This window comes from Neopelma chrysocephalum, unplaced genomic scaffold, assembly GCF_003984885.1.
Source record: "Neopelma chrysocephalum unplaced genomic scaffold, ASM398488v2 Primary Assembly neopelma1_98, whole genome shotgun sequence".
In the NCBI taxonomy this organism is placed as follows: domain Eukaryota; kingdom Metazoa; phylum Chordata; class Aves; order Passeriformes; family Pipridae; genus Neopelma; species Neopelma chrysocephalum.
In genome coordinates, this window is record NW_020897761.1 from 4,934,182 (window position 1) to 4,961,250 (window position 27,069).

The 27,069-nt window shown below is 40.2% G+C and overlaps 1 long non-coding RNA gene across 1 annotated transcript; it reads right to left on the bottom strand.

Annotated features, from left to right (window-relative positions):
- On the bottom strand, window positions 1-26,638 carry LOC113973069. The gene is made up of 4 exons (XR_003536112.1): window positions 25,577-26,638; window positions 20,699-20,839; window positions 11,037-11,128; window positions 1-373 (listed from the first exon to the last, which is right to left on the bottom strand). It is a non-coding gene; the product is annotated as an uncharacterized LOC113973069 (long non-coding RNA).
- Between the last annotated feature and the right edge of the window lie 431 nt (window positions 26,639-27,069).

Consider the following 27,069-nt stretch of genomic DNA (forward strand, 5'->3'; position numbering starts at 1 on the left):
GGCTTGGTGGCTAAACTGTTCATCACTTCCAACTACTGAAGTGGTTGAGAGAAAGGTTAAGAAGTGACTCAGAGCTGTTGAATACTTGATAGCACACAGTGCTAAACCTACGTGCATAGTTCCCAGAGGAGCTGTTTGCACTGCACCCGGAGCCTGACCCACAGAGTGGGCCTTGATAACCTCTCGTGCTGGGAGTCACACCAGGATTATTAACACTGATTACACTTCACCTGCATGTCCCAGTGGGCACGAAGGTGATATTTACAGGTGGTGCGCATTCCCACGCTTCCAGCCAACAGAAGCAGACTCATATTGATTCCCCATCATCACATACATTACAGAAAGGTGCACCCTTCACTGCTCACACACTGTTCTGCACAAAACCAAAAGGAACTTTCAGTTTAAAAATAGAAACCTGATGCTCCCTGCTTGTTTGATTTGCTGTTCACTTAGGCCAGCCCAGAAAGCTTAGGTGCAGTCTTTGTTCTTGCTCTGTCGACTTAAGACTTACTCAAACAATTGTCAGACGGCACAAGGCTTTTTTTAGTGAAGCCCCACGTACACCCAGCACTCCCACATACACTACTCATTATGCCACTTGTTAATATTTTCCACATCAGTCACTGCTGCAGCCCAGGATGTGCACATTGAAATTTGCCTTTCCCTTTTGATTCATTTGGAGATGTCATCGTGCACAGCTGCGGGTGTCAGCGCGGTGGCACTTACACACCCTCATGACACAGCTTCCTGAGCAGAGCAGTAAAAGTAGGGCCGTGAGGCAGTGGCAGAAAACAACCATGGCATGTTAATTAATTGGGGATTTAGCAATACACTGTAGTGAGATTATTTGACAAGGTTTGGGCAAGGAAAACAGAAAGTGAAAGTTTAAGACATAGAACCAGAGGTAAATTGAAAGCACGTTGCACTTGGGCAGCATTTCCAACTTAAGGAATCTTTTCTGTTTTATGAGAGCCCTCAGTTATGGGAGCTGTTGTTTAATATGATTAATTCAATCTTCTTTCATAAACATGTTTATAGCATTTGTGGTTGCAGAACAAAGACTGAAATGTGACTTCCAAAAGCACAAAAGGCTACTACATACAAGGCTAATAACCCCCACTTTCCTCTCCAACCCATATTCCTATTTTCTTATTATTTAAGAGGCCTTAACTTTTAAATTCTTACTGAGTGTTTAGGACTAACATAAAATGGTGCATTGCTGGTCCTTTGCCTGTAGCCCCTGTTGCTGCAGAGCAGAGAATCTGCTGGCAGGTGACAGATTCACCACCGTGGAACATTTAAAAATTATTATTTAGACCTAGTTGCAGAGGGTCAGAGCCAGACTTTCAGCAGCATCTCCTTAAAATAGCAACTGCTTTACTCAGTTTATAAATCTAAATACCATTTATGGACATAACCTCTCAGATGGGGGTGGGATCCCCTTTTGATGTATGAACCTCATGTTTCAGATGCTGAGAATCAAATGAAACTGCTAAGATAAAGGCACATCATGGAAAAACCTACAGACAGACAGCAGAGGCGATATATGAGCGTGGGGCTGTGTACAGATCCAGAAACAGGCACTGCATCATTGTTCATTTAACACCTCTGAGTGTGTAAGTATGAAGGGTGAAAGAGCCCTGGTCTCTGCCACTGTCCCTGGGGACACTCACGACCCAGCTCCTGTCATCAGCAGCAGGGACAGCAGATCCCAGGGCAGCCTGGGGTCGCAGCAAGGGCACACACAAAAAGCAAGAGGACTAGCACAGATTGCTGCAAGAGCAGGCAAGAATTGCCTCGATGATGACAAAGCAATTGCACAATTAGCACAGAAAGAAACAGGCTGCTACGTTTGTCACCTCTCAAGGGAGTGTGGCAGTGCCTGTACGTCCCTTGGTGCAACACTTTTTGCTTAATTCAGTGCAATCAGCACAAGGTCCCACCAGTGAGGGCTTTGTTATGTGTGTAATTCTAAATGTTACCAGGACCTGATGATTTTCAGAGGTTTTTGGGTGTTGGTTTGGGTTTTTTTGTTAGCACAAGCTGGATACAAATAGCGTTGATCATATTTAGCAGTACATTATTCTGGCTTCCAGAGACAACTTGTGGAGTTGGACAGGGAGATATTAAAAATGCTGAGTCAATCCCAGGGTAAACACAGTCCTTTCCCGAAGTGTACTGTCCAGTTCTCACACCTGTATCTACGTGGATTTAGGATCTGAGCACACAGATGTCACTGACCTTTTGTTTGTCACATCTCTTTTTGTTCACACACCTTTCCTCCATGTTGATGACACAGCAATGAAAAATTTAAGAGAACAAAAAAACAAAGTTCAAGCAGAACCCAGAACTCAAACATTTTACGTAAGAGTCTCTGAAACAGCACATTTTTAAACAAGTGCAGTAGTTTAGCTCTAAACCTGGTTGCATCTTTGTAAATGTAAGAGGCAGACAATAAGTAAGCATAATTAGATATATTTGTATTTTCCATCTAAACACTTCAAGAGCCAGAAAGAGGATCGGGTAGGACTGGGTGCACAAGAAGTTAATGTACTACAACATTATTTATAAATAAATTCTCTCAGGAATGATACAAACAACTTTTCTAACACAAGACTTAAATTCTTGCCATATTTTCCCTAAACACTTTGAGGAGTTTTGATTATTCTTTCAGTGAAAATGCCACTGTCTCATACAAATCTCTGAGAGAGTTCAGTGAAGCGCTATGAAGCAATGGTCTTCAGTGCTTTTGCTCTTTGCTGCTGTTGCTGGGCTCTTCAGAGGAACTGCCTTACAGCTAAATTTCAAGGTGAGAAAAAAGTTTGACAGCAGCTGAAAGAGCTTGTGCCTGCAAGACACACAGACAGAGAGCAGTGCTGCAAGCATAGGAAGGCAGAAAGACATTTCCATCACCAGCCAGATCCTACTCTAGGGAAACGCAGGTTTTGTTTTGGGTGCTCTGGCTCTGAAACTGTTCTGCAACTGCAGATTTCTGCATCTGTCAAGTGAATACTTGAGTCCCTTTGGTCTGTGTGAAGTTTTGCATTTTGCCTTCAAATATAGGGCAGAGCCCCACACCTCCTCCTGCCAGCAAGCTCGGATCGCTGGCTGAGGTTGTGACTCCTTCCCTGCCTCACTGGAGATAGACTGCTCGTACATCAGAGATTACTGCAAAGTCCAGACCAGCCCATTCTTGTTTGGGGAGAAAATGAGAAAGTACAAAAGGTGACCGTGGGTTATGTTTATAGATGTTCTGTGCAACAGCAAAGCTGTACAGAAACTAGAGAATGCACAAGGGCACCAAAAAATACCAGTTCCATGCGGATTTCATATGTTACCTACCTGTGAATGATCTGCACAGAGATGGGGGTACGAGCTGGCCACATCTGTGCCCAAACTTGGACAGCAGTGTGCATTTCAAATGTCTTTGGAAATCAAAGCAGTGCTTAAATTCTAGATTTAAAGATAGTGTCTTGATGTATTTACTCAGGGAAGACTAAGCAAAGTTTTACAAGTGACCACAGTTCAAGCATTTCTTTTGCATGCCCAGTTTTGGACCCGTGATTACGTTCTTCTGACACAGATGTACATGCATAATTTATACACTGATGCAATATCTATCTGTGTAATACACAATGCTCTCTGACATTCACCAGAAATTCTCAGGGAGGAAATCCTGATGGCTTGGTACTGCCATCATGCAACCTGCCCTTCCTTCCTCCTTTGTACTACAGTACAGAAAGTACAGGGCACATCCTCTGCCATCAGCTGTACATCCAACAGCACAGATCCCTTCTTATTCACTTTCCCAGGCTCATTTACACTGGTCACAAACAGATACACCGTGTTGGCAGATGCGATTTCATGGCATAAAATAGAAGTTACCTTATCTCTCTCCTGGTGTGCTCTAATGCCCTTCTCTTTGTGCTTAGTACACAAACAGTAAATATGTGCCTTTAGTGTGGTTTTTTGGTTTTGAGATATCCTGCTACTTCTAGCAAAGTAGCTCTGAATGTTTGTGCTGGATCTCTTGGAATAATTCATCCTGCAGCAGGGTCAGTAGATTCTCACAATTGACTTCAAAACAGTTTAAATCGAACCAATAATTTTGAACCAAATACTTCTTATTTTTTCAATAGAAACAGTACCTCTTGATACTCTTGCTAATGCTTTATCCACCCATCATGACTTTTGGTACAGTCTGTGACTGGGATTACAAAGGTTTGGAAAATGCAGGGGAGGGAATGGAAAAACCCTAAAGCTTTTGGTTTGGGATCTATCTAAAATGCATTGATGGATGCTGATAGCATGCAGGAACACAGTTACAAAAAAAAACACCCACTGTCACCAAGATGTCTATAAATAAAAGAATACTGAACTTTGCTCTTCCACATCTAGCACATTTCAAAGGGGGCAAATTATAGTCTCATATATTATACTGGGGTTTCTGCACTGACTGTTATTCTCAAATAGTTTTTAAGATGAAAAGACAATTTTTCCTGTAGATGGAAATGCCAGTAACTTTGAAAGCAGGTTTCATTATATACCTATATTCAGTTTTCAGAGAGGTTTACTTTTGCCCCTGTATGCCAGCAGTGAGTGAGCCATTCGCAATCAATAATGTCCAGCTCTGAGCTATAACCCACACGCCACCGAGCATCTGCTGTCTGTCCAATTCTGCTGTGTTTTGGAAACACTTAGTGGCCCCTGCAGCTGCTCTGGGTAGCTGGAAGATAACTCATCAATACATGCTCTGTATGAATTTACACCTTCCCCATGTTACCCTTTGTTTTTCCGACCCGTGCTGCACATCTTCCAAGTACCGGTGCGACTTGCTTTTTACCAAATGCAAACATCTCTGACAAAATATAAAATCTCTTCCAGAATGGAGGTCACATTGTTGTACAGCGAGAGCCTTGCTACTGCCAGGGCTGATTTATTATTGGCTGGCCACTTTGATCTGATAACGTTGTGTTGGTAGGTTGCTCACGTATTAGGATTAGTGCAAGACACTGACGAAGGAACACAGTGTTCTGCTCCTATTTATGTTTCTTGCTATAGTTCCCTCAAAGACAAATGTTATTAACTTCCCCTGTCAGACAAACGACATTCAATTACAGGTCATTTATACCTGTCTCTTACACTTCAGGAGTTATTAGAAGAGCTTAAATCCGACAGAAAATTGAAGTATAAACATAGCAATGTGTAATACACATATTTACATCAAAATAGATGGTTTTGGATGGCTCCTGTCACAATTTAGGACCTCAAGCCACCAGCTAATCACTAGGAGAAGTTATATTGATTTCAGTGGCCTTACTTGTGCTTTGCTAGACCTAAGGTCTCGGTGCTTCCTTTCTGGAATTTTGGAGTGACATTTGCAGAAGAGAGACCTGATGCTTGCCCATCAGGCTCTTTGGCAAAGGGACACCCACACTCACAGAGCAGGGTAGCCTCTAGCACGCTTGGCAGCTCTGTCCTGCAGAGCCCCATCTTTCTGAAAACATCTCCAAAAGGGACTCTGCTGGGACCATGGCATTGATAGCACCTGCAGGGGTGAAACAAGAAGAGATCTGCAGAGAAGAGTCTACAAAGCAAGACTTCCACTTATGGCCAGGGCTGGGATAGCATCTGCTGCATCTGCGTTTAGCTGTGAAGCACCAAGCAACTAAAACGCCAACACCCATATATCGACTGCGGTGATAGTACAACCTGCATGCAGGACATGAAACAGGGAACAAGCTGAGGCTGATTATACACACAGAAAACAGACCTACTTAGTCAGAGGCTGACATTTTTACATAGCTGCTGTCCAGAGCTCAAGTGCGCTCCAAACCGAATAGTTTCCACTGTTTCCCTTTTCACACACGCTCAGTTTTCCAAACCATTCACCTTTGGCAAAAAGCTTCATGCCTGGCCCCTGCTAGAAGGTCAGCTTGTTTTGAAACACAAGCTGAACTCCTTTGGCTGTTAAAGATCCAGGGCAGCAAATTAATTTGCTTCTAGATCCCAGGGTTTTTTACTTCATCATTGTCACTAAATTTGTGCATCCACTTCTTAAAATTTATAGGTCATTTTCTGAATGAGACTTCGGGAGACTCATGGAGAGAATTATCTCCTAATAATTTAAATATGTAAAAGGGAAATTAGCTCTCTCATTGCTACACAGATTCTTTTTTTTTATTAGCAAAACCTATTTTAGTCCTGTACTTTCTGTGCCATTGTCAGTTTTTTTATGTGCGCACATGGACATTTGCATAATTTCCATGAGGGAGACTGAAACCTTTCAGGGAAACACAATGCAAAGTCCAGGAAGAGAAAACTTTTCATACAGGCAGAAAGGAAACAACAGTGCCAAGGAACAACAGTGCCAAGGTTAATGGGGGAAATGCTTTCCACTGTGCCCCTCAGGGCTTGTCCCGGTTCTGGCTGAGCTCCTTCTGACATGTACTCTTTTAACCACACATTTTCATCAAACTGATGCATTTTGGCCAAGTGTTTCTATATTGGCCTATAGTTCCTGTTTAGGAAGCTTCCCTGTCCAACCATCCAAGAGCCACTTTGGCAGTCACATCTGGACCACCTGAGCTGGGACCAAAGCCCCTCTGGAGCTACATCCCCCCCACTCACAGTCAGACCAGGTTTCCTCACCAGCTCGACCCCAGGTTCCCCAGAGCAGAGTCTCCTCAGATGTCTCAATCCTTAAAATAATTTAATTTTGGTGCAAAAACTAATTAAGAAATTAACAACTTGAGGTGGTGCCTCTGAGGAAGGACCCCGAACAAAGGAACCCCATGGCTTTTATACCCTCACAGTCTAAGTGCAGTAGAGTCTGGGGCCATCGGCTCCTGCTGTGTCTCTGAGTGTCCCTCACCTGGCTGTGCCCCAGGTCCCCATGCCCTTTGTCATGAAAAGGGTCAGCAGTTCATGGCCTCTCTCCTCAGGCTCCTGCCCCTCAGAACTCACACCACAGCTGCCCCCTGAGCTACCTGCATGGAATGTATCCCTCAAAAATTCCCCTACAATCTGTTAGCAAACAAAAGCAAACAGCCACAGTGCCAGTAAGGCTTGTCTCTCGTGACAGAACTGAAGAACCCCTCTGCATGGACCATTATTTTCCAGCTCTCCCCCTGCTCTCAGCCAGCTTGTTCAGCTGGGTCTGGCACTTGTCAGGCCCTTCTGTTTTAGCTCATTTTGTTTGAAACATAAATTAGCTCAGTTATGGCTCACAGCTTGTTCAAGGATGGGGCAGGACTGCACAGCCAAGTGTGAGCAGAGGAAAGGGCAGAGGAAGGAAGAGGTAGGGCAGGGAAGGAGAAAGAGCAGCAAAACAAGTTATTGCATTGGCAAGACTGCCATAGTAAACAACACTGAACTGATATATGTTATTCTGGCCACCAAGACGTACCCTTGCTGGAACATGAAGAACAGCAAGGGAATATAAGAAATAGTGAGACTTAGTGGAATAACGACAGTAATTTTAAAAACCTCAAATGTCCAATGATATGATTCTGTATCATAAGTTAGCACATTACCCAGTAGGGAAAAAAATCATCTGAGAGACAGTATCAGCTTTAAACTGCACTGGAGCTATCTTCTACTTCCAATTTTCTTCTCTTTCTGTGATTGTATATGTTAACTCAGGTAATTTATTGCACCACCTCTATAAACACTGTGTATGTTAGATCATGTTGTCATTCAAATTTCATTTCCCCATTTGCTGTTTCTTACCTATATCTCCTTTTCTAGAATAATGACTGCAATGGCAATGACATTTCATTGAGAGGCAGCACCACAGTTCACATCAGTACAGTATTTCCAGTTGTCCCAGTCACACACTAATTCAAAGCCAGGAGTGATAAAAACAAGGCAGCTGGACATTTTAAAAACAGTATTGTGGTATATGCAACCTGTACCTCAGCTTCCATTCATCTAAAGGCAAACTCTTACTCGTGTTACCAAGTTACTCATCACATCCAATAGCTCAGAAACCCAGAGCTGGAGAAAGGTCAGAAGCAGGAAGACTGCCAGGAAAGATGTTTGGGACAATGCTTTCTCTTGTATTACCAGCAAGGTTGATGAATTGTAGTTTGTTTTACAGTTATCTTACAGTGAGAAGTCACATGGAAACGTAGTACACACAAGAAAATGTTCATCTTGGGATTGAAAAAAGCATTCATGGAAATAAGTAAATAATTCTGACAATATGTAAGAGAAAGCATTATTCTCATTATTGGGGATAAAACACCAAGGAAATATATGCTGATGACACAAAAAGGCAGGGTCAGAGTTTAGAGCTGAATCTTTAACCTCTAGTGTTTACACAGGAATTGCCTGCTGTCCTTTCTCCACATTTCTGGTACAGAGCACCAGAATTATTCTGTTACTGGTTTTACCACTTCTTTATAGCTATTCAAGGACCAAGGACTAAAATACTCCAATTCCATTCCAAAAGAAACATCAGGATTTTGGACTTGTTTCTGTACCTTTTTTTTTTTCTCATAAATGATTTTTTTTAATCTTTCTGGATTTTTTCTTGATTTCAGTTATAACCTCTGTATGACAGGTGGGAACCCAAATTAATCTCAGATGCAATGAAGCACTACGTTAATGTAGCAAAAAATGACCCTTATGATCTTCATAGGGACGGAATCACTTTACATTCATTACACCACTGTACAGTCTTCATTTATTTTTCATAGTTATTAGAACTTTATTGCATATATTGTAGAATAAAACCTCATTTATTTTATGCTTTAGAAGGAATGATGCTTTTTTCCACTATCACATTTCAAATTAATTCCCCTTACGTAACTCTGTCTCTTCATTTTTTGGTACAGGCCAAAGATTTCTTTAATCTTCTCAGTAATCTAGTTTTATCAAAAATAAAGAGCAATAGTGAAAAAAGGGACAGAGAAGAAGAAAAAATATACAAAACCACAGCTGGGCTAAAACTTTAATACTCACAGGAGAATACCAACTGCACTGGCACCACCAACTAAAATTAAAGGGTATTGCACGTTTCAGCCACCCAGCTCTGACAGCTGGCAAGTTCTCAGAAGAGTTCTACTTCTCCAGAAAATCCATGCCAAAGCAAAATGCTGAAATGTTTGTCTTCTTGTTTACAGCAATATTATGTCTTTTAAAAGAACGCCCCTTGCCCTACAAACAAGGAACTCAAGCATTTATAATAATATTATTTATATAGAACATGAATAGCTTAAAATTGGGTTAAAAAAGTCTGGCTTGTAGCGCTTAATGGAAGATGGAAAATAACGCAGTCAACAAAGAAACCTTATACTGCACAAGAGAAATGTTCTAATCTATTCTTAACTCACTTTTATCAATAATCCCATAGCTGGCTTCTGGCCATCCCAGATGAATAATTTAGAGCCAGGAAAAAATAGCGATTTGGGCAGACATTGTCCACATCTGTAATTCATCTGCCTTGCTATATTAAGTCATTCACCTGTTAAAATCCAATTTACTAGTATATAGATGAATATACTTAAAGGTTACACAGCTAAAAATAACACTGCCTCCAGGATTTTCTATACTGTGGAATACGTAAATTATCCTTGTCAGTATGCTGCTATATAAAGGCATTGGCTTGTATTTCTAGAAGCAGACATTTCAAAGTTCAGTCAGGGGTTGCATTTTGCTAGAACAGCTTTGCAGCATATATAAAAATGTTCATTTTGTTTTTAAGGATACTTTATTATGGCCATTCTTTGGCAAAGAAAGCTATCAGGCTCACCACGGGGGATAGTAGCACATGCCTAAAACTAACAAAATCATGAGGTTTTTGGTTTCCCTTAATTTTTATTTTTTTTTAAAGTACTCTGTGGCTGATCTAACTTAAACCTGTATATTCTTTTTCTGCAAAGTCACATGCTTTTTCTTCTTTGAGAAGCCTGATGAGGCAGCTTCAGCTCTTCCTTCTCTCCCACCATTGCTGACCCCCAGCTGGAGCCTGGACCTGCTCTCCCCATCAGCCCTTTCCCCCAAAAACCCTCCCATTGCTTGTGACACAAAGGAGTCGCTGTGATAGTCAGTCAGCATCCGAATTTCCTCTCCTTACTCCCTTGAGCTAGAAGGAACGTGGCTTTATTCCATCTTGAGCATCATGAATAAAACCATTTGCAAAGCTGTGCGTGCATCACAGCCTCTGTGTTGCTGTTGCTACAGCCCTGGTAGGGCCTAATGCAATATTTATTGTCTGTCATTATGCACAAGATGGAAAAAATGCTCTTTGACTCTTGGGAGCCTGAGATGACTTTCACTGGTCTAAAAGGGGTAGAGGTTTCCATCTCTAATATGGATATGGAAACCACTAACACGTAGAGGTAACTCTACAGCTCACATCTCCAGTGGCCAGGCCATCACCCTCCAGTGCCACTCAGCAAGACCTTACTAGAAATGAGTGAAGTTGTCTACATACAGCCACTGTCTTGCACTTTCCTTCTCCTAATGACAATGCAGCAGAAAAGCCAGTGTGGCAGAATGCCAGTGACATTGAACACAAAACATGCAGGTAGTAAGCTTTTGTCCATGGAAAAAGTCATCCGAGGGTCAAAAAAACAATGGAAAATTGTAGTTTTAGAGTCAACGCTATGCCAAGTATTGTCAGAAACAGAGAGGGTTTCTGCTCCAACCAAGCAGATGGAAATTATTCTATTGTTCAGAGATAAAGCAGGGCTCCCACCCGGGAGCTGACCACACAATTACACTTCTCTGCCTGGGCTGAGCCTTTCAACCACCCTCCATGGGGGTGGTTGGTTCAGGAAGAAGGTTTGATACTGCAGCTATTTTTACTTTTTCTCCTTATTTCTCTTGTCCAAAGATGCAAATGCAAGGACGACGCGTTCCATGAAAAAACAAGAGACTTCCTTTGATGAACAGGATGTTGGGTTTTCTGTGGAGTCACACACACACTCACAAACCTGTTCTCTTTATGGCTGAGTAAACATCCTCACCTCCCCACAGATCCTTTTACATATTGTACACATTATGCATCTTCCTCTTGCTGTACTCACCCCTGGGCTTCAGTGGGAGCAGCTGGCGTGTTGCTCAGCGTGCCCATGGAGTTACCAGAGTACATTAATCACTCATTATCTTGTTTGCAGTGCTGAGACAGAAAAGCACAAAGATGAACACATCAATCCTTTCACAAACATTACAAAGAAACACTCAAGTATTCCTTTCAGCAGAACAAATACTGAGAAGTGAGCTGACAAAACACAAGGTCAGCTGGCACCCTGGTCTATAGCATCACTTATATTTACTTTCTCTTGTCTTATCTAACTTGAATAACTTGCATTCAGGATATAAGCATACATTTATGTTTATCTTTCCGAATATAGTACCATGACTGGAGTAAGCCTCTACTGGAGTGAAATTCCACTCAATGCTATCCAGCCATGTTCCAACATGTGGGCTGGATTATCTTTGTTTTGACTCTTTAGATGACATCCTCAAGCGGTGCCACAGCTGCACTGAAGATCACCACTGCCCACGCTGCCCTTCAGACACGGGGTGTGGGCGCTCCAGCCTCTGCCTCCAGCAGGAGACTTGGGATACCAACCTCCTGATGTTTCTGAGTAAGCACACAAGGAGCAGTGTCCACCTTTCCCTGCTCTTGTGGGCCCATACCCTTCTCCCAGTTTTCTATTCCATAGCTCCATTTCTCCCTGTCTCCCTAGGTTGATGCGGGTTTTCAGGTGCTCATGTGCCCCTCTTCCCCTCCTTTGCACCCAAGGACCATATAATTCTGCAGGACAAGCCTTGGCTGCCTTTTTCCAGAGAAATCTGACTGCAGCACATCAGCAGAAGCGCAGACATGAGATACTAAGTTTGAATCAAAGACCAGGTTTATACATTGCAGTGAGGGCACTGCCCCTTGAGACAGGAGGCTCCCCCAGCAGGTATGTGAGCTCACACCTACAAAGACTTGGCTCTGAGCGAGTAAAAGTGCAAAATATTCCCTTTTAAATCAAAACACGTGACAGTTTACCAGATCGAAGAAACCTGGTCTGGCTTAGGGTTCCAGATAGGAAAACACCACTTCGGTTTCATATGTTTAAAGCCTTTAAACCCAAAGCAGTAGCAGCCTATGAGCTGCAGTTGACTTTTAACTTGGGATCATTTGACTCTGAAGCTTGAATGGTAAAGAAGCAGCATAGTTTTGGACCTGAAACTTTTAGGCTTTGCACATATCCGATATATGAGCTAATGTAAAATTAAGTAACATTGATATCTTTGTTACAGCATCTTCTTTTTAGAAGTTGTTTTGACAGACACTCAGTGGCAGTTAGTTTCAGAGATGTAAGTGCAGACCATCATATCACTGTTCCTGGAACACAAATAGTCCTTTTTTACCAGCAACCTGGAAATGAAGTAATGAAACAAAGAACACTGAGGTGTTTGATGGCTCTTCTAGCCATTACACTTGTGATTCAGCTCTTAAATTCAGGGTAGCAATTTTCTTCTAAGATAAAAGAGAGAGAGATATGATATATGTAATAAATGACAGACTATCTTTAAACATTTATCACCGTAATAACACAAAGACAAGGAGAGAGACAGGAAATCAATACAATAATTTTAGAAAGAACATCAGGAACAATGATCTGAGGGAGAATAATAAGAGGAAACCGAGAAGCACACTAGAGTAATTTTAGACAGAAAGGCGACAATAACATTCTTCTAAACTAGCAGGGGAGCTACAGCGAGGGCAATCTGCGTAGCTATAGGTTATAAATAGTATGGAAGAACAGAGGACAAGAAATATGAGAACTTGTCAAATTGAGGGGGCGAAAAGGAATCACACTTTACAGTCCCATAAAGCTCTTCGTGCAGTAACTAATACTCATGTGAGTGGGACGCTACTATTCTCCTCATCAGTGCTTACGAGTGCCATCAATGCTTACTGCATGCCAGAGTCAGAAAGACCAGGGCTGAAGAAAAACCTAAGATCAGGGTTCCTGGCACAGAGTCACAGGAAAAGATCAGAACACTTGTAATTGAGCATTTCTTTCCACAACTCCTGTTGCTGCGATGTTGGTAGAAATGACTGATGAGCTCCATGACCAGCTCGTCTTTGAGAAGAACCAGACCACAGTCTAATAAATAAGCTGTTCCTCTTTTTAGAAATTGAGTCATTTCACAGGGATTACTTTTTGTCTTCTTGATAATATTTTACCTGACTATAAAAGCTTTCTTCTGACTGCACGGATTTCTCCCCCTCCATTTTCATTTGCTTTAATCAAGCATCAAGGTACAATAGTTGCAGACATTTACTATTACTCTGCAATGCACAAGGAGAAGTAACAAACAAGATAACATGAGAAAGAAGAGATGCAGGAGGAGCACTGGTAGCCAAAATAAGGACCACACTGTAATACTTGTTGTGACTTGAGAATTCTTAATTATTCCATGAAATGAAATAAGGGGGGAGGCAACCCCACCTCCCAACACATTTAATGACTTGTCCAAGTCAGCACCTGGATATTTTACTGAAATCCCTTATTTAGCTTATGAAAATCTATTTATAGTAGACACTGTAACCATTCAGTTTTCAGACCTTTCATGGATATTTCATTACCTTCTCTGTTTTCCAAAATGAGTCATTCTTCCTTCAGAGTAATTTTTGAAGATGACAATACAATATGCAGAGATAATGCCATATTTTCCTTCCTCCAGACATTTTCTCATTACTTTTCTTATTCCATTTTAGAGGATATTATAAACACATATAATCACATTTCTATTGTTCTTGGGTCATCAGCTGCTTTTAAGCAGCAGAATTTCTGTTCTGTTACCAGCTCTAGTGAGTTCTTTCTCACTGAAATTAGTAGAATTATACAGATATACATACAATTAAGATTTGGCCCAATTACATAAATAAGTTAATGCCTGCAGCAAGAAATTGTTTCTTTCTTTTTAAACAGCTGGAGGAACAACAGGTCATTTAATTTCATAAAAAAGTTTAAGGATAGTATAAACAGGAGGAGCACTGAAAAATCATCACATATGTAATTTAAATGGGTAGGCAGAATTCTTTTAGATCCACCAGCAACTCTTTAAAATTCTTGTGAATCACTAGGCAGTTTTATCCCCAGAAGCAGTGGTGGACAGCACCTTTTAGACCATCATGGTTTAAATCTGAGAGTTTGGTAAACATCAGTTTGAAATACTTTAATAAAGCAAGGTTGATATATTGTGGTAATTCCTCATATATTAGACACGAGGAGAGAGAGGAGGTAAAGGGAGTTTGCACTCTGGCCTTCTGTCACCCCTGAGTGTGGGATCCCCAGGAAGCCCTTGGGGTGGGAGGATTTACCTGGCACCACAGCAGCTCCCCAGATGACATAAGGCCCTCTTTTGTATCTTAATTAAGTGCTGCAAAATTAGCATCCCTACCTGAGCTCTAATGAATAGAATAAGCAGAAAGGAGGCTCTATAAACAGGCTCTTTTGAGGGGGAGGAATTTTTGCCCAACTTCATACTTCTAAATAAAAAAATTCTATGTTTAGACTTGCTGCCAAACTTTCTTTTACGTTTGGTGAGGAGAAATGGACATTTCAAAGTTGTTTACTCAGCTTTAAATGGAAAGATGTTTAAAACAGAGCAAGCAAACAACACTCCAGATAAACCTATTTCTCTGCACTCACTTTGTGCTCAGTAACTACACCTATATATCTGGAGTGGGTGAGAAAAATCCCACCTTTTTATTTTTTACTGAAGGTAGTTGTCTGGAGGTAAAGGGCATGACCAGACTTTGTTTTGTCACTACTGAGGCCTCAGAGGGTTTTTTTGGATTTTTTAACTTTTATAGATTTTAGAAGTAGTTGTGTAATAAATGTAGGTTTTAATGTAGCTGTATTATATCCCTTACCCTTTCTCAATCCCTCTAAATTCCATTAGCGTGTTTAGCCTTCTTTTCAAGGTAGAATTGCAGAAAAACACCCCTGTTTAAGAACATCTCACTCTAGGCCTGGACCAGGAGATATCGTGCAGACAGAGCAACCTTCAAGCCCCTTCAAGTCCTGGAGAAGCTCCAAGGACTGTACCTGCTTTGAAGAAGACGAAGATGAGGAAGAAGGGGTCCCAAACGCCCCCAGACCCAATTCCCAAAGGGGCTTGGAGGGGAGCAGAACGGGGCAGAACTGGGGATGGACAGATCTGGGATTGGATGGACCTTATTATGAAATCACAGAGCCATTGTCTGGGCAGGCAGGCATGCTGTGCATTCCTCTGGCCTCATTAAAGGACCTGCTCTCTTTATCTTATCTTATACACTAAATTGGCCCAGAGGCTTTTTCTCTGAGGTCTTTTTAGGCAACACTACCCACAACTGGCATTCATTTATATGCCAAAAAAGAACAGTGGCCTCCTTCCCAGCTGTCCAGGAGGCATTCAGGAAAACTCATAAATCTGTCCCCACTGTGACCACCCAGAAAGCACAGACCTGCAGGATGCTCGACACAGGTCACTGCCAGATCATAATTTGCAGTGTTGATTAAAGAGTGCTCTTGGCTATTTTTAAATTCTAGAAAACAGGCTTAACAAGGAAAGATAATTAAACTATTCTTTATTTGGAAACATACTTGCTGACAATGGATTTGGCTTCCTTTGCCTTTGCTCTTTTCTGACTCCAGTAATTCAATATTTTATCCTCATCTTAAAACTAGAAGACCAGGACCAGATGTGCTTGATACACACGTGATTTCTATGACTGATCTCTTTAAATACACTGACAAATTCTTGTCTTAGTTCTCCTGTGCATCTCCTCCTCCCTCTGCTCTCCTCCAAGCAAGAAACAAAAATATCTCAACCAACTGAAAGGTCTATTTGACCTCATCATACAGTTAGGTTAGAAACAATGTTCTGTCTGAGAAAATATTTTGTAATACAACCCTTTCTGCTGTGCTACAGGATTAACTTTCATACTAGTTTCATGTAAATAATATGAAATCTGAAAACTATAGAGGAGGGTTTTTTTCTGACTTTCTTTATCATCAGCTGGTATGTTATGCGACCAAGACAAATAAAAAACTGCATTTTGTACAAACCCATGACACTTATGTTAGTTTCAGTGAAAAGGAAACAGTCCCTGTTTTGTCCCCCAGAAATAATTACAGGTTTTAGTTATTAATCTTTAAGAGAACCCACAGCATTCATTTCTGAAGTCATAAATTCCAAAGTGCTAAAGCTACTGTAAGTCAGCAGAGCTGACAGTCTCAGCAGCCCTGCCTTAAAAGAACCACTGACCAAAAATCTCCAATAAACAAGCTAATTGATAAATATCCTACAATGTAGAAGATAAGTTTAGCAAAGAGATCATCACTAATCCTTCAGACTTACTTAGGAGATTATATTGACAAATTATTGGTCATTTAACATCTACCAGTTTTAAACTTGAAAATTCAAGATTCCAGGATGTCCCGCCACTGTATGTATTTTATATTTGAATAATATTCACATGAATTTAACAGATAAATTTTAAAAAATTCTTATTTTCCCTTCATGGATCACAAAAGATTGTTCTGCACAGGAAAAAGAAAAGTTAACTTTTTTTCAGGTTTTCTGCACAAAGGATTTAGTGCAAAGCACAGGAACACAAGTTACCAGCTGAACATGAATAAAGAGGCCAAAATCAGCCTCTTGAGGGAAAGGCTTCCTTGTTTACTATAAAAAGCCAAACAAGAAACAAAAGAAAGAAATGTTGAGAGAAACAGTGAGCACTTCCTGCACAGATTTCTACAAGTTAAGACCAAAAGACCATCTGTGCCCTGGGAACAGGCTGAATTTGGAGATAGGAGAAAACTACCTGACTGGTAGAACAGCGAGATCCTAAAAGAACTTCTCAGAAGGAGAGGGTTGGGACAAAGAGAAACTCCTAAAAAATTCCCTGGTGGAATTTGATTGGTTTAAGCTGGTTACCTTTACAGCTGTAAGGTATGTCTGTTCAACTGAGACTATCGGAAAGAATTTTGGTAGCAAGACTGAAAATACACAAGTTTTCAAAGTTATGGAGATTTAGTCTCCTAAGGAGCAAAAGAGAATAGAGTCCTACACTCACAGACCAGCAGTACAGTGATGAGACCCAGCTTTCCCTACTAATTATTCTTATTTAAGCTAAACTTGCATTGGATACACTGGGACACTAGCTAGGGAAAATATATTGGAAGCTGGTCCACAGGGATCACACTGGTTATTAACAGCATGCTAATATTTATATTCATCTTCTACTGAGGTTAATCTCAATTTTTACAGTGGTTTCCAAAGAGACAAGTGGATCTCTTAGAGAAGGTCAGATACCAAAAACTAACTTATTCACTACTTCATCTTGTCCTTAAGTAGCACCTCTGTGTCTGTGTTCAGCTATTCCAACCTGCATGTTCAAGTTGAAATGGCTTAGTTTGGATGAATGCCTGTGACAAATATACAAAATCAGCCTTTGTTTACTGTTCTAGCATTGGTTTTAGTTGCTGCCAGTATCTTTACCCCATGTCAATAAAAAGCTTTAGATTTTTTGATGGTGGAAAATCATGATCCCTTGCATGGAAATGCTATTAAGTACCCCCTGACACACTGAAAACCTCCTATAAAAATTGACATTGGTGTGTTAGGTGAGATACCATGGAAGCAGTCACTTACTATTTGTAAAAAACTGTGCATTGAAGAGGTCTGTGCTTGAGTATCTTGGTGTTTCATGGACTTAACTGTACAGTTAAACAAAAAATAACAACCCTAAGAGCTGATTTCCCAAGTAATCAAGTATTTCCCTACAGTTCATTTAACATTCATCAAGTACATAGAGCAAAATCATACTTAAGAGACAGTAAAAAGAACAAAACAGGAAAAGTCTTCATAAAGTCCTAAAAAAACCCAACTGCAAATGCTGCAAAGAGGCAAGCAGAGAGGGAGAAGGCACAAAAGCTGTTGACTTGCAGGTACTGAGCATCTGAAATACTGCAGTTACTATCACTTGCATCAATCCATTCTCACAGTGTTTACTGTGTTTTAATAGTTACTCAAATATTGGCAGCACAATCCCTCATCTCACTGCTCTCACCTAGAAATCTTAAATGTTCCATTTCCTTACTGAATGTATCATATAGGACCAATTACTAGTTTTATAGTATTTTCACCTGTAAAAATCTCATGAAAAACAAAGTTAAAAAATATTCGACAGTAATATAGCATCGTTCTCTCTTGCCTCCAAACTGAAAGGAACAAGAGACTATTACATGTTAGAAAAGCAGAAACTGGAAGCATAGTGGGGACAAGAAAGTTCTTCTCCAAAGCTGGGGATAGATCAACAAACCAAAGCTTTTCAAGAGGATCTCATTCTCAAAAGGGTGGAAAAAAAGTTAAACTTAAGAGTTTCATTTCAGCCTTCTAAGTTTGGGCACAGCATCTGAGGCAATCTGAGTGCAATCTCTGCAGATGCAAAGTTCATAGACGTGACTGTCTGCAGAAGCGTATTAAAGGGTCAGTTATATTTGCTTTTGCACACAAATGGAAATGCTTCCCAGATGTATTTACTGGACTCTTTGACAATGTTATGGAATAGATTTGGTCAGTCAGAAGATCATTCAGTGTGGTTCAGGGTATCACACGCTTTCCTCAGAGCTATTGCAAAATGGATATTTCTGGATGACACATCTGAAGACACAGGAAATTTCTTCAAGGAAGAATTGAATTCAAATTCAATCACTTCTTGGTGATCCTATCCTTACAGTGGCTCTGATTGCTTCTCTCTCCTATCAGAGAGGTATCGAAGATAAAGCCCTGTCCAGTCACAGAGTGTGGTTTATTATTTCAGCTGTTATTCAGACAAAAGGAAGGATACTGCCACTACCCTTCTAGCTAAGGAAGACCTGGTTAAACATCTAGATGCACCCCCTGAACTTCACATCTTTTCATACTTGCACAGGACAGTAAAAAACTGCAGCACTTGGGTCACTCAAATGTACTTAGTTGCAGAAGATAATACTGTGGGCAGGGAATTGCACACCTGAAAAACCACTGTCTTTTCAGGTTTTGCTTTTGTCGTTTTACAGAAGATACAGTCTAGTTGGAATTTCCACATTTAGAGATCTGATATTTGATCAAAATGGTATTGACACAGCTTATCTGGCAATTTGGCTCAAAGTTTTAAATTATAATAAGGAGGATCAATTTTTTCTCTCTGCTGCCATGGACTTCAACAGGATTAGAGTTGCAACAGAACAGGATTTGTGTTACTTGCAGTAAATCAGGGCTAAGTGTCACTTCTCTTTAGCAGGTTTCATTTCAAGTAAGTAATTAAAAAAAAACACCAAACAAGTTATTCATTACAGCATTCAGTAAACATATTACTTCCACCCCATTGACTGACAACACCAATCAAACCCAAGGAATTTCTGGACAAAGATTTTCCTTCATCTGACCTGTAAGGGGTTTTGCATATAGTTCCTTTCCTCTGCTTCAATCTGAGAGCAGCTCAGTCACCAAGGTGTGTCTTGAAGTAGGTTCAGCTACTCATGTCTAAGTATTTTAACAATCTGCCTTTAATTTATTGTTGGAAGAAGCAAGACTGTTGCATCTTAAGCCTTTTGCACATTGTGGAAACTCATAAAGCCTTGAGAGCTTTGTCCGCAGACCCCACAATAAGTATGACTCATGAAACACTTTTCTCTTCTCAGTATGCAATAAAGAAAAATATTATTTATAGTATCATACAAACTATTAAGAAACTGTTTTTCTTTGAAGTTTAGACATAGCAAGGGAATAATAATTTGGACAAATGGCGGTATTTACAGTTTCTTTGAACTGGGGCCACACATCATATCTTGGCCAAATATGTGGTTATGATGAAGGATTCCAAAATTTCCCAAAATACTTCTGACATTCACAAGTTCACTGAGGTCTAATATCTGGTTGGTTTTGGCTCAGAAGTGACTTAAGCACCAAAGTAATTTTAAGCACATGAACAGTAGAGCAGTTTCTTTGCCTTAGGGCTCTCACTCCGTGCCTCACATTGGATCTTTACGTACATCTTCAGAAAGGTCCTACAGTTCTCAAAAAACGCACTTAGTAGGATTTGTCAAAACCTTTCAGCACAGGCTTATCTGCTCCCACTCTAGTTTGTAGCAAGAGCGTGGTAAAACCCACTCCAGCAGAGAGCTGTAACAAGTCGTACATTGCATGACTGTTACAGCTCTTATCAGCTGTGCTCCAAGAACTTAAATCACGCAAGAAATAGCTCATCAGTGTTCATTCTGGCCCAGACTAAAGAGATAAAAATAAGATGACATTTGAGGCACAATCAGATGTAACAAGATGTCCTAGAATGGCACTTGCTTTACGGCAGACGTTTCGCACAGAGAAAAACTGCTCTTTTTCTGAAGCTGATTACAAGGAAGACTGGGAAGCATCATCTTAGCAAAAAGTAAGAGGGAATCAGTTGTTTTGCATGTATCAGTCAGAGGAGAAATGTATGTACAGTTCCAAATAATGTGGCACCTTTTAACTTGCGCAACCCAAAATGTGAGTGTTTAAAGCTGGATTCAGATATATTAGTTTCAAGCCTACTCCTATTTAGGTTAAAGTCTCTTTCTCATGCCTGCATCTAAGTAACATTTTAAAGTCTAGTAATAGCTATGTGAGACTCAAATAAGACAAAATACTCAGTGCAAAAACCCCCTACCTGTGTGAAATGGAACATGGTAAAGGTCTATTCAGGAGCAAACACCAGAAAATGGATGACAGATGCCCTCTCTTTAGGACTTTCTTCATCTCCCAGGCTCTTGTAGTCAGTATAAGAAAAGAGCCTTCCACAGTAGTCCTGCTATGGAAGTAACACTAGTTCTAGTCATGGTGCAAAACGTATTCTCCTGAAGCTGTTCATTCTGCAGCACAACTTGAAAAAGAGCAGTAAAAGAGAGCTTAGATGAAAGATTTAAAAATATGCTTGATTTCGATTTTGTCTTCCCTGCCTTCCTGGAACAGTGTAAATCCATGCAACATTCACAGACCCTGACAACAGGTGACCTTTCCTCTTATAAACAGAATATTGCCATAAGATTTTGTGTTTCCTCTGTTTTCATTCAGAACAATGATATAGGAATCGAATGGAATAAAAAGCAGTTGCTGAAGCACATACTGAAACATGACCTGAGCTGAAAGAACAACTGTCGCACTTTTTTACACAATTCAGAAGGGCATTTTGGTTCCTGCTGTCACCAGAAGTTGTATTTTAATCACTACAGAACATGATATGCCCAAGACAAAGATGCAAGAGCCACACAACGGCCAGTAATTTTCCTCAGGTCATGTCAGGCAAAAAGCACCATAGTTTCTTTTCTCTCTATCTGATTTTATGCCAACATGTACTCAGAAAGCTGTCGTCTGGCCTTTCTGTCCCTGTGATGTATTGCATCAATCTCTCAGTTCCCACAAGTTCATATTTAAAGAGCTTCTGTTCATTTATGTCTGCCTCGTAAAAGATCTCTTGTGTTGTTTTTCTCCCCACCCCCTTCAAGATTAATAAACATTCTGCTAAGAAAAGGCTTTAGCATCAATCAGATTTCATAACTGATTAGACAGGAGGTACTCTGGCTGCATTTGAAATGGGCCTCTTTTGACTGTTTTTGCTTCTAAAATTAGCTCAGCTATTTCCCGAGAGAAGTCTCTGGATAGAAGCAGACACCACCACAAGGCAGTACACTGGACCTGTGTCAGAAAGCACACTGAAAAGCTGATCAGAGTGTCCAAGAAAACTGGGAAACTGCTCTCCTCCCTGCCAGCAGCAGGGCCACAGAAGACCCATGCCGCAAAACACACCCTGGGGGTCTCTGTTCAAAAGAGTCTATGTCTGGTACAACAAGAGGAAGCCCAAATCTGATGCCAAGGACAAAACACCACTCATTAGCTTCACCCCCTGCAGAATCAGAGCTGCTGTTATTATTTATGCCAGGACTTGTTCTCCCTCGGTTTGTTGCTGAGCAGCCACAACACCACCTCTATCAACAGCAAGATCCACATTTCCCGGAGATGCCCAGGGTGCAACACTGCAGCCACCTGCAAGGCAAAGGCAGCAATCCATAAAAAGGTTTCCTGCCCTCATGCATAAAAAGATGCTCTACACATTTTCTTTCAGGAGTTATTGAATTCAGCCAATTTACTCAGTTCTGTGAAATTCAGTAGAGTAAGTTCTGGACTAAGGGGAAAAAGTTCCAATATCCCCATTGTATGCAATGCATCTATGTCAGAATCTGTGCAGGCCCTATTCAAGGCCTATTCTGACAAGAGGAAAAAGATAAAAATAGGTTACAGTTACTTTTGCAAGACATACACATCTTCTCTCTTTGCCCAGGTTTACTTTCTCCCACCTGCCAGCCCCTGTTATGAAACAGGAAACAAACATTGGCATCAGGTCACAGTGTGGTGAGTCGCATGCAAGGGATTTTACAGGAGGCATTCCCTTTTAAAATGAGGAACTGGAAATCTGTGCCCTGTTATGGACAGCTCTGGAAGGGTGGGCTGAGGATGGAAATTTAGATTAGATGCAGTTTCTTACAACAACTCATTTGAAGAACAAGAACGAGACACCGACTGCTGCTGACGTTCTGCTCTAGCAGAACTTAAAAAAAGTAATCTAGTTGTAACAGAAAGGGAGGTATATCTAACATAAGTATATAGTTTCTTTATCTAACATGTACTGTATAAATATAAAAGATCCTCAGTAGGTGAGTGAAGCCAGCACTAAAAAAATAAATAAATAAATAAATCAAACACAGCCTAGTTTTCTAGGGAACTAACATTATAAATCCTGAGCAGCTCTTTGTAGTAGGGTAACTTGGCAATACTGTGAGTAGCACCTTCAGGTTTTTAGGCAAGGTTTGGGATGAAAGAAAGAGGCAGAAGATCTCTTGTTCTTCTGTTTGTTTCTTCTTTCTGACACCCTAATGAAAAGATTTGAATTTTAACTTCTAGGATTTTTTTTTTTAAAGATCAAAGCTAAGATTAGAAAAAGAGAAGGGAGCATCTCTCTGCAGCTGTCATTGTCTTTATGCACCTGAAGTTTAATTTACACAAACTAATGCTGACATGCAAGCACATGTAACAGTCAAAACTGGTTTTAAAAAAAAGAATTAAAAAAAAGCATCACTCACACCTACATATACAACAGGAATATTCCCACTCCCACATTTCACATATTAAATAGGAATATGCAATACTAATATTCATACTAGAACTGCTTCTGGTCTTCTTCTGTCTGAATGTGTTGATCCAAAATGGCAATGGGAGGAAACTAAACCAAACAACAAATGCTAAAATTTTGCTTTCAGGGACCTTCATTAGATTTTATTCCCACAATTATATAAACACATGGGAACTAGTGCTGCTGCAGACTGATTTCGTGTCACTTAGTGCAGAGGAGACAAACTCTCTAGTGCCATTTGAGATTCTTGCACTCTACTGTTAACTCGTTTTGCTTTACACCGTATCTTTTTTACTGTATCCATTAGGCCTTAACTAGAGCCTTTCAGAGGCTCCACTGCACTCTCAGCTACAGCCCAAGGGTTACTTTTGAGTGTACCTATTCAAATTAAACTTTAAAAAATACTCTTTTCCTGTCCCTTCAGAAAGGGGCTAACTGATATTTCCAAATCAAAACATTTCATAGGTCTATGACTCAGATAATTTTATTCCTGCTGAAATCAAATAAAAATCAGAAGTCATCATGAGAGGTTTTTGGCAGATGCACTAAGGATTGAGTGAGCTGGAACCTCCATTTCAGCAACAACATCCGTAACTCAGGCGCTCTTGGTTAAACTTTGTTTCTTATTAGTCAAGTACTCTTGGGGACATGTTAGTGTGAAATCTGTGAATGGCATTTGAAACCTTTGTGGTTCTCCATATCCACAGCTAAACTTTACAAAAGGAAAGTTATTTTGCACAGGAAGCTAATAAAATACCCTGTGAGCTCGTGTACCAGTGCAAATAAGATATTGCACTTGAAATTTCACTAGAAGACATAATTCTGTTCAAAAGAGCTATGAAATAATAAAAGAGCATGTCTGGTGGACATACAGGAGTTCAAAAGTAGTGACTGACAAGCAAGAATGTTTTACTGGTTTACTGTGACAGTGGATATCTTATCCAGCCAGGAAACTACACACAATTCTCTTCTTTTTCTATTATTATTATTATTTTCTTTCCCTTTCTTTCTTCCATAAGTGATAACATATCAAAATCATATCATTATTCATGTAGGATTTTAAATGCAAATTGTAGTTTAATGAGCAAAAAAATTATTTCATCAAAATGCCCACCAAGGTAACTTCAGGCCAGCTTCCTTCTATCTATGTAAAGACACTACCATGATTACTTAAGAACATAAAATGCAACATGTCTTCTCATGAAGTTGATATATAATCCACCAAACAAAAATAAAATAAAAAAATCCAGAGAAAACTTCATTAAAAAGCCCAAAGAAAACCAGAATGTCTTGAGGCAAAAAGGGGTCCTGCTACAGGGGTTTTTTTCAGTCCTGTTAAGAATTTAGACTTTTTTAACTATAGGCATGACTGCTTTCTTTAAAAATCAGTAGGTGCCAAGGACTTGAAGAGAGAGAGAGATGCAAACAAAATGGATCATAAGACAAGTGATGCAACTGAACATACGCACAAACTTCCTTAATTAATGAATTTCCAAAACATGATACAAAGTGATTTCAGTTAATTGAGTTAATATTAACCTCTAGGAGCTTGTGATTAAATTAATGTACACTCTCGATCAGTCAATGTAAGACTTCTCTACACCAGAGGGACTATTGCCAGCAACTTCCTTATTATGATTTGCTTGACTTGTATTAAAAAGCTATTTTTAACATTATATGCTTAAAGCCAAATCATGCTAGACTGTGTAAATTACAAGGCAATTATAAGCACCATTCAGCCTCATCTAGCCTAGAACAGGCAAATCCAATATGCTACAGCAGTGCTTTATGGTGACCGGGTGTGAAAATATCAAGCTAAGAAGGCAGCAAAAACTGAACAGCAATTGAGGGCAGTCCCTACTTTACCCCCATCCAGTCATATGTGGACACGCTGTGATTCTCCTCACTGCTGTTAATACAAAGATACTGTTCCAAAAGTAGCATATCATGTAAAATACACGTTGCCAAAGAAGATTTTCACAGAAATCCTTGGCATCCAACTCCACTAAAGAATCGGAGAATTTAGGTCTGTATCTTTTAGTCAGATGGTCTCTAAACTCCAGGGAAGTGTGTTCACTACTACAATACTGAGGGGGAACTTAGTGTCCAAAACAGTCAGAAAGATGGGAACTCCTATGACTGGCCTGTAGCAAACACCCAATGTAATTATTGCCACTGCAAACCCTCCCCTGTGCCCTCTGCCAGCACAGGACACTGAGCTCTGGAGGACAAAGGGTGACATCGTGTGCAGAGTCCATTGTGCACCGGATAAGCACATTCCCACAATTTCCTTTCCAAAGGACAGGATTAACGCTTTTCTTTTAAAGATCTGCAGAGGAAAAGAGCAGTGCTAGTGCTTACCTGCTCCATAACCTTCTCATGGTTAAGGCATTCCCCAAGGAGGAAAGCAAAAATCCTCTCCTTTTTCCACAGCAAGACCACTGGGTGCAACATAACAGCGGGGGCAGACGTACCTTAATCTGGATACAGGCAGAAAACAAGAACACAATAAAAAATGCAGAAACACTGTTCACTCTCTAAGTAGCAAAGAGCTTTCTCCATCAGTTTCTGCTGGCTCCAGTTTCTGCATTTTCACTCCAATTAACCATAATAAATTACAGTTATACTGCAGTCAACTTAGACTATGCAGATACAGCCTGGAAACATAAACAGCAAACAGCTGATCCCATGCTATCAGCTGTGTTTTTTCCAGAGTTTAGGACAAAATATTCACTGAGGTCAGGGTATTCTGAAGGTACTTGTAAACCAGAAGTGGCTCCACTGCAGGAGGATATCCAGACTTGGTGCTCCCCCTGCCTGGCTTAGGCGGAAAGTGTCTCATCTCTGCAGCAAGCTCATCCTCCCAAGTTCCTGACGTGCATTATCTTTGCAAAATAAAATATCCCAGCTGACCAGTTCCTCTACCATCAATGTCACAAGCCTTTCTGGACATGTCACACATCATTAAGCCTGTGATGTCATCTAAAAGATAAAAAGAATCAGTCAATAAAACTAGCTGGCATCCATCAACAGTAATTGTAGCTCCCAAAAAAAAGCATGTCCCATCTTGACTTGGGCTCACACATCGTATCCCTGAGACACAAAAAGAGTTGGGATTATTTGGTAAATCCTGAGGTAGTTTTAACAGCAAAGCAAAGCATGTTAGTGTTTATGTTTTATTAACTCTGTATGTGCTACTCATGTATGTGGTGCATCACACACTAAAAAGTAAAATTATGCCTTAATGCTTTATCCTGTAAGAAATAAAAATACAAAAGTACAGATTAGGACTGGATTAATTAATTAGTACCTCATGCAAAGTTGACTACTTTAATATTTTGTAATTTCAAAGTAGTCTTTGCACCTATAAATATTATTCAACTGTTCTTCTTCAACCTCTATGTGAACTTGTAAAATTTATATATTTTGCTTGACCATTGCAAAAGCAAAAAGGTCAGGGAAGTAATTTAAAAAGTAACAAACAATAAAGATAAGTTTAGATAAACATGAAGAATGGGAACAGTACATAGAAGATTTTTTACTTTAATTGTTCCATTTAAGTTCAACATGGTTTAGCAGAAAGAAACGGTGACCTCAAACACTGAGCATTTACAGTAAAGCATAAAACCTCTTATAAATAATGGACTAAGAACAATATGAATTGAAGCCCAGTCTAAATTAAACATCTCACTTTTAATTCATCACTCTCTCAGGGCTGTTCCGAACTTAGTTTTACTTAACTGTGAAAGAAAACATTGTAGGTATTTCTTATCTGCTGCAGCTAAACACTAGGATCTCATATTTGAAAACTACTTAGAAATACAGCAAGTAGTTACTCAAAGACAGGAACTAAT